Source organism: Mus musculus, chromosome 4 (genome assembly GCF_000001635.26).
Source record: "Mus musculus strain C57BL/6J chromosome 4, GRCm38.p6 C57BL/6J".
Lineage (NCBI taxonomy): Eukaryota > Metazoa > Chordata > Mammalia > Rodentia > Muridae > Mus > Mus musculus.
Window position 1 is genome coordinate 44,409,493 of NC_000070.6, and position 12,569 is coordinate 44,422,061.

The 12,569-nt window shown below is 47.0% G+C and overlaps 1 non-coding gene across 1 annotated transcript; it reads right to left on the minus strand.

Moving 5' to 3' along the window:
• Window positions 1-2,976: 2,976 nt before the first annotated feature.
• Gm24376 lies at window positions 2,977-3,103 on the minus strand. Its single transcript, XR_003955505.1, has one exon. It is a non-coding gene; the product is annotated as a small nucleolar RNA SNORA17 (small nucleolar RNA).
• Window positions 3,104-12,569: the final 9,466 nt, after the last annotated feature.

Here is a 12,569-nt window from a genome sequence, read left to right on the forward strand (position 1 = left end):
CACACACACTACACACACACACACACACACATACACACACACACTACACACACACACACACACACACACACACATACTACGCACTCTTTAAACTTATCTGTGAAGGTAAAAAGGCAAAAATTCAAGTTATGATTAGTATATATTAAAATTTTTTATTAAATTATTCTAATAAAGTTTGGATTTAAAATTTATTTTAAAAGTTCTGATTAAATCTGATTAAATATTAAAAACAATAAAACCATGCAGCCTGATTGGTGAGGCCCGTCTGGTTTTCAGTGCTGTCTCTTGTGTATATCATGCCTAGACCCATGTGTAGGCAAGAGTGAAATGAATTGTTTGCTGTCGTGACACTGTCCTCAGCCCTTCTGTGAGACTGTCCCAAGTGTCCTGACAATTAGCAAGTAGCTTTGGCGTCTGAATTAGAACATGGAGCAAAACAAGGAAACAGAGACTCACAAGGCCACTTTGCCGGGTAAGAAACACAGGTACTGAGTGCTATCTGATGGGAGCTGTTTGAGAAATAAAGCTATCTTTTCTCCTGTGTGCATAGCATGTCCACTGCTCAAACATCCAGTCGTAGTCCATGCCACACAGGGATACAGCATTGGAATTTGGTTCCCCTTTGTCTCACATATAGAGAGCAGGAGATGGAGACCTGTTTGCTGGGGCTGACTTTGAGGGTTCCATGATGCAGCATAAACACCCCAACACCGGGAGCGGAAGACCTGGCCTTCTGAATAAGCATGTTTATGAGATGCAGTCTTAACTGGGGCAAGGTCTAATGGTATATATGTGTATGCATAGTTTAACGCATGTACTCATTGGCCCCAGCCATTCTCTTGTCTCTGCTCCCGAGGTGCTGGGGTAACAACCATGCTAGCACTTCCAGTTCACATTTCTACGTAGGCTCTGGGAATCAAAACTCAAGGGCTTCTACACACTGAGCCACCTCCTCAGGCCTGAGGTTTAATTTTTAACTAATCTTTGGAACCATGAAAGAATATTAATTGAAATTTGAAAATATTGGGAATGCATTTGATGTATTATTGTCATTTTCCAAATAATCCTTTCCTTTTTAAAAAATACTATTTATTTATTTATTGGTGAATTTCCCATCATGCATCCCAATCCCACGTATCTTCCTCTTCTTTTGTACCTGCCCTCCACCCTTGCAAACTCCCCATCAACAGAGGAAAAAAATATCTTGTTATGGAAGATGTAGTGTGTCACATGTGTCCCACCCTTTTGTCCACACTTCTTTGCTACTCTGTCAATGCTGTCAATACTGGAATTGGGACTCCTCTCAGATAACCTGTTGTTGCCCTGTGTCATGGAGATCCTATAGTGTTGGATTTGTAGGACCAGTCCCTTCATGCACTCCAACTGTTCGTCCATGGGGTAGATGTTGGGGTAGATCTGGGCCTTAGAGGTATCTCAGCGGGCAGCCCCCTAGTTCCCCAGCTTTCATGCCCTCAGGGCCAGCTCATTAGCAACCCCTGCAACCAGGGCCAGCTCAACCCTGCTGCCCAAGCAAGGTGCAGGGCCAGCTCTCCCGAGTGTTTCAGCTGGTAAGGGACATGGTCAGTTTCCCACTCTCATGACCCTGGGGCCAACTCTCCAGCCTGCCATAAATAGTGAGGGATAGAGGAAGTGGGGAAGGTGTCTTGTCTCTCTCGTCTACATCATCACTCAGCAAACAAGAGGCAGGGCCAGCTGTCCTGTGCTCATGCCCTTGGGCTGGGGCTGGCTCACCTGCAATCCCCACACCCAGGGCCAGCTCCATATGCTGTTCAAGTGAGGCTCAGGGTCTGTTCTTCCTAGTGTTGCAGCAAGTGAGGGGCAGGGAGAGCTCTCCTGCTCTCATGACCCTCATAGGGACCAGCTTCCCCATCCACTCTATTGATGAGGGCTAAAGGAAGCGGGGGCTGGGCAGGCATTGGGCTGTAAGAAGCCACAGAACCCTGCTCCGGGGTGGGGAGGCATAGTATGAGGTCCTGTGGACCTGCCAGAGTTGGCTCGAGGGTCCCTGAGCCTGCACGGAGGCCGAGGACGACAGGTTCTCAGGCTCTTGGACACTACAGGCTGCTGCTGGATGCTGAGGAAGAGCTGAGAACAGTGGAGAGCTCCAGCTGGGTTCCTTGAGGGTGGTGGCTAGAGTGTCTCTTGGCTTGCTCCAGCGGTCTTGGCTTAGTGAAGGCCACGTCTGGGAGCACAGGGAGGCCTCCTGCATGAAATTAGATGCACCTCTCTTTTGAGGTAGACCTGGATCCCTATGAGAAGAGGCAGTCCATGGTTTTGAGGCTTTTATTGTAGAAAGGCGGGGGGGGGGGGTAAGGGAATGCAGAGAGAGGGGGAGCAAGAGGACAAGAGAGAGAGAGAGGCAAGAGTAAGAGAGTAAGAAAGTAAGAGTGAGAGATGAAGGATGGGGCAAGAAGCCCCTTTTAGAGTGGGCCAGGCCTACCTGGCTGTTGCCAGGTAACTGTGGGAGTGGAGTCTAGACAGAGTACCAGGAGCTTGGGGGCGTTGCCCTACATGACTGATAGCCACAGAATTATGGAGTTGGGGCCTTGTGTCAGGGCCTTGTGTCTGGGAGCATAGCAAATGGGCCTTTTGTCCCTTGCAGGAACACCTGCTGGAGCTGTGGGTTTAAACTTAGCTAGTCCAGAAAACAGGCTGCCTTTCATGGTCCCACAGTGGTCATTACAGGCTAGCTCTCTATCTGGGCCCCAGGGTTATCTCAGGCTTGCTCCTTGCCTGACCCTCCCAAGTGGTTCCATTGGAGGGTCCTCTGTCTCAGGCTCCTTTCTGCCTGGGGACACATGGTCCCAGGTGGGGCTTTTCTGGTTTCCAGCTTGCTCTCCTTCCTGGGAGCCCATCCAGGCCTGCCTAGTGCTGGACTTGTGGTCATCTTAGGCTAGGTCCTTGTCTGGACCTGGCACAGGACTGATAGCCATCTCAGGCTAGCTTTTTTCAGGTTATGTTGGGCTACTAACACTCAGATGTTCACAGGTCAGAACACTGAGTGTAGACATGGCTTCTCTCCTTCCTGCCACCTACTGACACATGTGACACAGCAGCCACATTTGCAGTCTCTAGGTGCAGGGTGATTATTTTCTTTAAAATATTTATAAATACTAAAATTTTAGCAATTGGGCTAGAGAGATGACTCAGCGGTTAAGAGTACCGACTGCTTTTCCAGAGGTCCTGAGTTCAATTCCCAACAACCACATGGTGGCTCACAACCATCTGTAATGGGATCTGATGCCCTCTTCTGTTGTGTCTGAAGAGAGCAATGGTGTACTCATATACATTAAATAAATAAATAAATAAATAAATAAATAAATAAATAAATAAATGAAAGATATTTATCATTAAAAAATTTAGCAATTGTACAATAGTCCATAAACTGGTATCTAATCATTTATTAATCCAGTCCTGTATGGATTTCCAGGTTTCATATTTGAATTCTTTCCTCTAAACAACACCATAGTGAACACCCTCCCATACCCCTGGGGCACTTTCTGGAGCTGACATCACTAGGTTGAAGGGGACATTGTAGTCAGCAGGAATCTTAACTAGCTGTTCTTCATCTTCAGGTTTTGGGATGGAGCCTTGGAGAGCCACATCTGTTAGCAGGGCTAGAATTTCCCCAGACTAGCTGTCTTTACACAGTCCTGGCAAGGGGAAAAGCCACAAGCCAGTCCCGAGTCCGAAGATCCATCCAGACACACCCAGACCCTGTAGGGACACCATGACAACCCCTTTCCATTTCATTTCTTTGGGCTCTGCTCTCGAGTGCTACATTGAGCTCACTTGTTCAGTCTCTGTTCTTGCCTCTGTTAGGGTTCCTACTATTGTGAAGAGACACCATAACCATGGCAACCCCCCTTTTTCTTAAAAAAGAGTTATTTATTTATTATATGTAAGTGTACTATAGCTGTCTTCAGACACTCCAGAAGAGATCGTCAGATCTCATTACAGATGGTTGTGAGCCATCATGTGGTTGCTGGGATTTGAATTCAGGACCTCTGGAAGAGCAGTCAGTGCTCCTAACCTCTGAGCCATCTCTCCAGCCCAAACAATATATTGCTTATTTTAAATTAATGTTTAGGTATACAGGTGCTTTGTCTGCATGTATGCTTGCAGACTAAACAGGGCATCAGATTGTGAGCTGCCATGCAGGTGCTGGGAATTGAACTCAGGACCTTTGGAAGAAGGAGCCAGTACTCTTAATCGCAGAGCCACCTCTTCAGCCCCCATGGCGACTCTTATAAAGGACAACATCTAATTGGGTTTGGCTTATGGTTTTAGAGGTTTAGTCCATTATCATCAAGGCGGAAAACATGGCAACATCCAGGCAGGCCATGGCGCTGGAGAGAGAGCTGAGAGTTCTACACCTTGACCTGAAGGCAGGCAGAAGGACCTCTTCTACAATGGTGGAGCTTAAGCATTAGGAGACCTCAAAGCCTGCCTACACAGTGACTTCCTCCAACAAGGTCACACCTATTCCAACAAGGCCACACTTCCATCTTGCCACTTCCTCTGGGCCAAGCATATTCAAATCATCACAGTTCCAAAAGTCCCTCTGCTGTTGCACAGCTGTTGGGGGCTGGTATGTTTGTCTGCCAGGAATGTACAGGTGTTTTAGTTTTCTTTCTGTTGCTGAGATAAAGACACCATGGCCAAAAGAAACTTGGAAATCAAAAGGTTTGTTTGTCTTACACGGTATGAACACAGTCCATTACTGAGGGAAACTGGTGTCAAAACTCAAGACAGGAACCTGGAGACAGGAACTGAAGCAGGAGCCACGGAGGAATGGTGCTAATTGATTTGTGTATGACAGGACTCAAGACTACCTGCCCAGGGGTGGCACCTCCCACAGTGGGCCTGATTCTCCTACATCAATAACTAGTCAAGAAAATGCCCCCTCCTCGTGTCCCAATCTGATGGAGGTGTTTTCTCAACTGCAGCTGCTTTTCCCTAATAATAAATTTGTGTTCAATTGACAAAAAACTGGCCAGGACAATGGAATACAAGGGGCAGAAGAACTGGCCATTTGTTCCACTATAGAGTGCAAAGAGACATGGAAAAACCTTCTGGATGTTTAGTTTTTGACTCTTAATGGACCGTCAATCCACTGTTACCCATTAGTTTGGAGAAAGATCCCAAACCCATGTGTACTTGGTTGAATAGTGACACCCTCCTCCCTCCATCCAAATTGTCCACCTAGGATATGTGAATGTGGCATCAGATCTTGGCAGATATAATTCAATAAGATGATGCTGTACTGGATGGCATCAAATGATGGTGTTCTTCTGAGAAAGAGGGCTACAGAAACCCATGGGAAGATGCAGGTAGAGAGTGGAATGGACGTGACATATAATGCCTGGAGACACCGGAAGCTGGGGGCAGGGCGAGCAGAATCTACCCCCAGAGGAGTTAAAATAACCTGGCCAGCAGATATCCAGAACAGTGGGGCAGTATGCTTTAAGTTGTTCTGAGCCATGCAGTTGGTGGCAGTTTGTGACAGTAGCCACAGCAAAGTCTAAGACGATGACTCCGTGGGGGTGCCAGGAATCACAGTGTTGGTGTACGTCTGTGTGGGTAGAGCTGAAGGGTCTGTACTCTTGCCTCTTCTCAGGGGCTGATTGGCAATATGACCATGGGTGAGTCCCTTGCCCTCCCTGGGCTTTGATTTCTCCGCCTGAACAGGAAGCTGTTGGACTAGCCCAGTAGTTTTTATAACTCATTCTGCTAACTTCTTAAAATTGTGTTGTGCAAAAATCAGTTTGTTTTTTTAAAAAAAAGAATCAGTGCTTTGGAGGTCAAGCTGTCCTTGACAGTTTGTACCTGCCTCAGAACCCTGGATCCTGGGAACAGGGCTAGGGCCAGGGACTATCAAGCCCTACATGCCATGCCCCAATCTGTCCCTTCATGTGGCACCTAACTGCTACTTCTGGAACCGGCCTGCCCATGTGGGGAAACCCAGGTTTTTTAGTTTAAGATTTATTCAATGTGTACAGGTCTTGTGGCTGCATGCATATAAGTACACTGGTGGGCAGGAGGGCACAAAGGTGTTGGGTCCCCTGGAACTGGAACAGATCATTGTGAGCTGCCATGTTGATGCTGGGAGTCAAACCTGAGTCCTCTTTAAGAGCAATAAGTGCTTTCAACTGTTAGGCCATCTCTTCAGCTTCTAGAAAAACCCATGTTTGATAGATTCTGAGTCCGTCTCAAGACTTCTTGGCTCTTACTACGACCCAGAGCAGCTAGATTCTGTCTCAATGGACAGGGCGGTGCCGGGTCTCAACAGACCAGATGTTGGTCTGATTGCTCAGGGATTTCAGATTGTTCCCCACAGGTCAGAAACATTCTTTTCTTCATGTTCTCAAGAGCTTACAGCCCAAGGCCAGCCTCCTCAGACTGACTTCTCAACCTGCCAGTGTCATCTTCAAGTTCTCTTGAAAGCTCATTGACTGTAGCTTCTTGTATCTTCTCCCTGAAGACTCCCAACTTTGGGGCCCCACTGAACTCAGGCTCCCTCAAATCTGTGTGGCAAAAAGTTCTCTCTCCATCTTCCACCATAACCCCGAAGAAGCAGACAGGTCACGGCTCTGCGTAGCCCTGGCCTACAGACAGCTCAGCTCTCAGGCCTCCAGGGCCCACGCCTTCCAGCTCTGTCATGATGTGAATATTAGATTCTCATACACATGGACCTTATCCCATGGACTAATGTTCGTGAAGCCTTGGTCCCTGGCTAGTGATTCTATTTTGGAAGGTCCTAGAAACTTCAGGAAGTAGGTCGTTGCAGGCATGCTTTTGAACATTGTCCAACAGGACATAGAAACCCTCTACCACATGTTTGTGCTGCAGTCCTGGCTGGGCTGCTCACATGGGCCAGGCAACCCTGGTACTGAAGCTGAGCAGAAGAAAGGACATTGTCCTCAAGTACTCTGGCCACAGTTGTGCACGCTCCTTAGGCCTTTGTGCCTGCACTAGTCTCAGGCCTCCAAACTGGGAATACATTCACTGGCTACAATAGAGACAGCTTCCAAGGCTGTATCAGCCACACAGCACTGACTCTGCTCAAGCATGCAGTCAGTCAGTTGGGGCTGTTGTAGCAGAAATATTAAGATCAGGGGATTTATAAAGAATGCAAATTTATTCCTCACAGCCTGGAAGCCCAGAGTTACCAGTCAAGTTCTAGTATTGTGAAGCCCTCCTGCTGAATCTTCACTGGACAAATGTTACCTTGGTGCACCACCTTTGTATTCTAAGCACTTAAAACGCCCTCCTGGTTCTGCTACTTGGAACCCTGCATCTTAGACCACACTGAACCTCAGATGAAATCTGGTTAGTTCTGTTTTTTTTTTATTGTTGTTTTTTGATCCACAGTTTCTCTGTGTAGCCTTAGTTGTCCTGGAACTCCCTATGCAGGCCAGGCTGGTGTCAAACTCGGAGAGAGATCCATCCACCCATGCCTCTGCCTCCTGAGTGCTGGGATTAGAGGTGTGCGCCACCCCTACACCAGTTCTGTTCTCTGGAGAGCTTGAGCTTTACTCTGTGCCCTGCATATTGTTCTACAGCAGCAGCATCTGTGGTCAGGCATCACATTCCAGTAGCCTTCCTGTACCAGGTACCTACTAGACCCAGTGCCCACTAGAGCTAGTAGCTGAATTGGCAGGCTGCTGACCCAAGTTTTACAGGACCCAGCTTGGGGGGACACTGTCTACCTCAGCATTTTTATAGTTTACCAGCAACTCCCCCACCCCTAATCTGTAGGTTTGTAGGGTTTCTTTTGGGGGGAGGGCTGTGTGTGGTTCAAGACAGGGTTTCTCTGCGTAGCCCTGGCTGTTCTGGAACTCACATTATAGACCAGGTTGGCCTCGAACTCAGAAATCCACCTATCTCTGTCTCTCAAGTGCTGGGGTTAAAGGCATATGCCACCACCGCCCAGCTAGCTTTGTGTTTTCTAAGATAAGAAATGCCATCACAAAAAAAAAAGAAAGAAAGAAAGAAAGAAAGAAAGAAAGAAAGAAAGAAAGGAAGGAAGGAAGGAAGGAAGAAAGAAAGAAAGAAAGAAAGTGCCCTCACCTGAAGGCTGCTGACAGCAGGGCTGGACAGCTCCCAATATATAGACTACAGCTAAACTGGGCCAGGCAGAGGGTCTGCGGAGGGGTTGGGCTCTGAGGACACTGAACTTGTGCTGAGTCCTGTGGTGGCTCTGGTATTGAAGTAGCTGATGCTCGCCATCAAATAATCAAGGAAGGAATGAGTCGCCTTCGTGATTGTTTAACTGGAAGCTTGTTTTGTTTGTGCAACTTTCACACCAGCTTTGACAGGACATGTGTGCCCATCTTCTGGGTTTGCTGGGATGAAACCTGGGAAACCTGGTGGCTTCAGACAACAGAGGTGCATTCTTTCACAGCCTGAGAGGCCAAAAACATGGACTTGATTCTATTGGCTAGAAATAAAGCTATGTTCTGGGCTACTCCCCCTAACAACCTAAAGACTCTAGGAAGTGTCTTCTTCAAACTGATAGCTTTGGTGGCTGCCAGCATGCACAGGTCATGTTTCCTTCCTTTCCACTCTCGCCTCTGTGGTCATATCACCATGATTTTTCTGCAACGAACACCTCTCGCTCTCTCTTGTGAGAACATCATTAGGATGTTCTCCAGAGAAATGAGGAGTCTCCATCTCAGAATCCTTAATTCGTTTAGATTATTCCTACAAGGGCTATTTTGCTAAGGCAAGACTTATAGCGGTGAGGACTTGCTATTTTAAGGGCTACTTCAGCTTACAGTGAAGGTGATGTGTATACAATGAGTCTTGGCAGAGTCCTGTTCTGTCTGCTCCCCACTTTACAGTCATAATAGCAAGACAGAGACACCTTACCCTCTGCAGTGACTTCTTGGGGAATGGGGAGATATGGAGACATAAATAACTTCAAGACAAGTGCTCAGCTAGAACTTGCAGAGAGACACAAACTAATGGGATATGGAGATGAGGTAGGGACCCCTGCTCAAATTCTCTTATGTGCCCTGGGGAGACAGAGAAAGAATAGAGGTTATTCCTACAAGCGCCCTTTTTGTGTTAAAAGTGAGGATGTCCTCACTTGGCCACTATAGGACATGTGGATGATACATATAAACAAAACTAAAATTGCCCATTGTCAGTATTTTAGTATACTTCTTTCTGCATACTGTTTTGTTGTAGCCCACTTTTAAGGAAACCAAATAATGAATACTTTGTATCACTAATGGTTTCATGGAACTGTTAGCCAAATGAACAATATTCCATCAAACATCATGCTTTAGCCAATCCCTAAGGACCCCCTTTTTTCCTTTAAAAACTACTGCCGCAGAGTCAGGTTCTGGTTCCTAATTTTCTAACCTCCATCACCACCACCACCTTCTTTCTTCTTTCTTCCTTCTTCCTTCTTTCTCCTCCTCCTTCTTCTTTCTCTTTCTCTTCTTCCTTCTCCTCTTCCCCTCCTCTTCCTCTTCCTCCTCCTCTTCCTCCTCCTCTTCTTCTTCTTCCTCCTCCTCCTTCTCCTCCTTTTTTTTTCTGTGCAGCCCTGGCTGTCCTGGAACTCACTCTGTAGACCAGGGTGGTTTTGAATTCAGAGATCTGCCTGCCTCTGCCTCCCAAGTTCTAGGATTAAAGCCACCACTGACCAGCCAGTCTTTGTTCAGACAGTCACTTGTTTTCTGTAGATGGCTCCAAGTTGTGGCACTGCTGTGGCAAAAGGCAAGCTCATTTTTGACAGAAACGCAGCCTCTGTGGGGGTTGGCAGGCTGCAGCCTCAGCAACAGTGTTAGGGAGCCCCCGTAACTCCCCACACTCACCAGTGCTGGCTTTGACCACCTTGGAGCTTTCCACAGTTTGATTGCCCTCCACTGCTTTGATCTGTATTTCTAAGGGCACAAGGGATTTGAAACGTTTTTCTGTGTCAGCAGGCCACATGACTCTGTTGCATCTTCCCTAGGGAAATTTTGTCACGCCCATTGGCAGTTGTTGACAGACTTGACAAAGCCATCTTGTGTACCAGGAAGAGATCTGGTTAGTGAGGAAGTTGAGAGGCAGTGAGGGTGAGCGGCTCGTCCAAGGTCCCGCAGGCAGACACAGGCTGGGGCCGAGCCCACAGTGCTGAGCTCTGGAGTCAGCCCTCAAACACTTCTGCTGTGCCACACTGATAGATGACCCTCGTCTTTGATTCTTTGGGAGGAAAATCCAAGCCTGCCTTGTTTCAATTTAGTCTTGATTCTTAAAATAATCTATCCTGGAACATTTAGTGGGGTTAGCAGAGAAAATATGTTCTATCAGTGCTAAAGGAGCCAGAAATCCACGGTGGGCTGTGACCCTTTAAGAGCGTGCCCTCCGCTCTGATAAATCAGGTGCTGGAAGTCTGTGTGGGTGGTTAGTGCTGACGGCTGTGGGGACAGCCAGTGCAATTATTAGCGGACTGCTGTGGCTGGAGATGAGCTGGCTCAGCGGGCACAGGAGCACCTGGATCCCCCCAACAGGGGCTGGGGGGTCACCTATCCCCACACAACCACGTGCCCCAGAGATGTCTCAGCCCTCCATCTGATTCTGTCCTGTGGCCACCTACAACGGTGGGGGTGGGGTTGGTGGACAGGATATAGGAAAAACTGGACCTAAAATCTGGTTCTGTGTGGCTTTCTGTGTGACCACAATCAACTCCTGGCATCTCTGTGGTGGCACTTGTCCTACCAGAAGGCAAAGCAGGAAGGTCATCTCAGGGAACTGCAGGTGATCTCAGCAGCTAGGGGGCTCTCATCTCTCTCTTCATCTGACAGATTGTACCTCCTCACAGACTGTGTGTGAGGTCTCTCGGTGCCATATCTATAGAGCTGGGTTGCCTATGTTACAGCTTTTATACTGTAATCACTTGTGGGTTGGGGGATATCTGGTGGTGATTATCTGTGTTGCTCTGTAGAACATCACTACAGCCTTGGTCCTTAACACACCACACATGTACCGTGTTCTGCACATGCGCTCATACTGTGTGACGCTCCCACCAATGCTGTGTGAACTCTGGGGCTTCTATCTGAGGTTGTTGTATGTTAGGAACTGCAGTGCTTTACACGCAGAGAAACGTAATGGCTTAATTATAGAAAACAAAGACTCCCGCCATTCCTCGGCATTTAAATGTCAATTAGCCTATCTTTCCATTGTGCTGTCTTAGGGTGGTTGGCTCTAAAAAGTTGCTGTTTGAGCTCTTGACTCAAGGCTCATAAAGATCATTACATGAATTCTGGCTTGGGATAAGGACAGAATTTCCAACAATTTCTGAAATTGCCCTAAGCATATTTCTGCCATTTTATATTACATATTTATGCAGAGCGGCATCCTCAATATTTACAATTATGAAATCAAAATACTAATCAACTCCAAAAAATGTTAGCGATGCATTATGTCCTACAATATCAAATATTCAGCTAGGATTTAATTCTTTCTGTAAAAAAATAAGCATATTCATCTCATTAGTATGTAAATTTGCTTTTGTCTTTAACAAATGGTAAAATTATATGTGCCAAAGAATTGCTTTAAAACACATTTCTTTCTAATTTGTTATCAGTAAATGTTTGATTTATATACCTATTTTATATACCTAGGATTCTGAGTTTGCACACATTTCTTGGGTGAAAGCGATCACAGATGGAAAGAGTGTGAGAAGCTCTGTCTCAGGAGATACCCATCCATGGCTGCTCAGAGCCTATCCTACAGACCCCCAGGACCAGCACCTACAGGCTGTGGCTGCCTTGCTTCCTAGCAGATATCACTGAAGAAATAACAAAAATCTCAGCTACCCTGGCTGTAAGGGATTCAAAAAAAGCCGTCTGTTCTCCTATCCTGAAGCACCATGGGCTTCTCTACCCACTGTGGCCATTCCTATTCTATCCTTCCCATGATGGCTGTGTCTGTGGGCACAGTGTCAGGCTTGGGTGTCCCCGAACTCCCGGAGGAAGATTCAGGTCTCTCCCACTTTCAGAGTTCTCCAAATCCAACTAAGCCTTTGCTATCCCTGTAAGCCTCACCTAGCCTGAGAGCAGAGTTCAGGGCCTTTCTCAGGGACCCCTGCAGCATCCGATCTTCATCTGTGTTCTCTTCTTCAGCCCAGGCAGTTTTTAGTATCCTCTGGGGTGGACTCGAGGCTGGGACCAACCACAGGGAATGCTTTCAATTCATTTGTCCCTTTCTCTGTCTTTTCTTCTCCTTGCCCCATTATTCTGAATGTGCTGAAATTACCTCATTGTCTGGGTTTGTAGTCTAAGTGACCAAAACACAAAGGCTGTTGGCTGGAGAGATGGCTCAGTGACCAGAGTTCAAATCCCAGCATCCTCAGCAGCCAGCTCACGACTGTCAATAACTCCAGCTCCAGGGGATCTGACATACTCTTCTGGAAATCTGTAGCCATCTATACTCATGTGCACATACCCACACAGAGACACGCATACACATAGTTAAAAATAATAAGCACAAATAATTATTTAAAAAAAGATAGCAAAAGCTGTAAGGAAACGTGAGAGGAAGAATATTGCCAC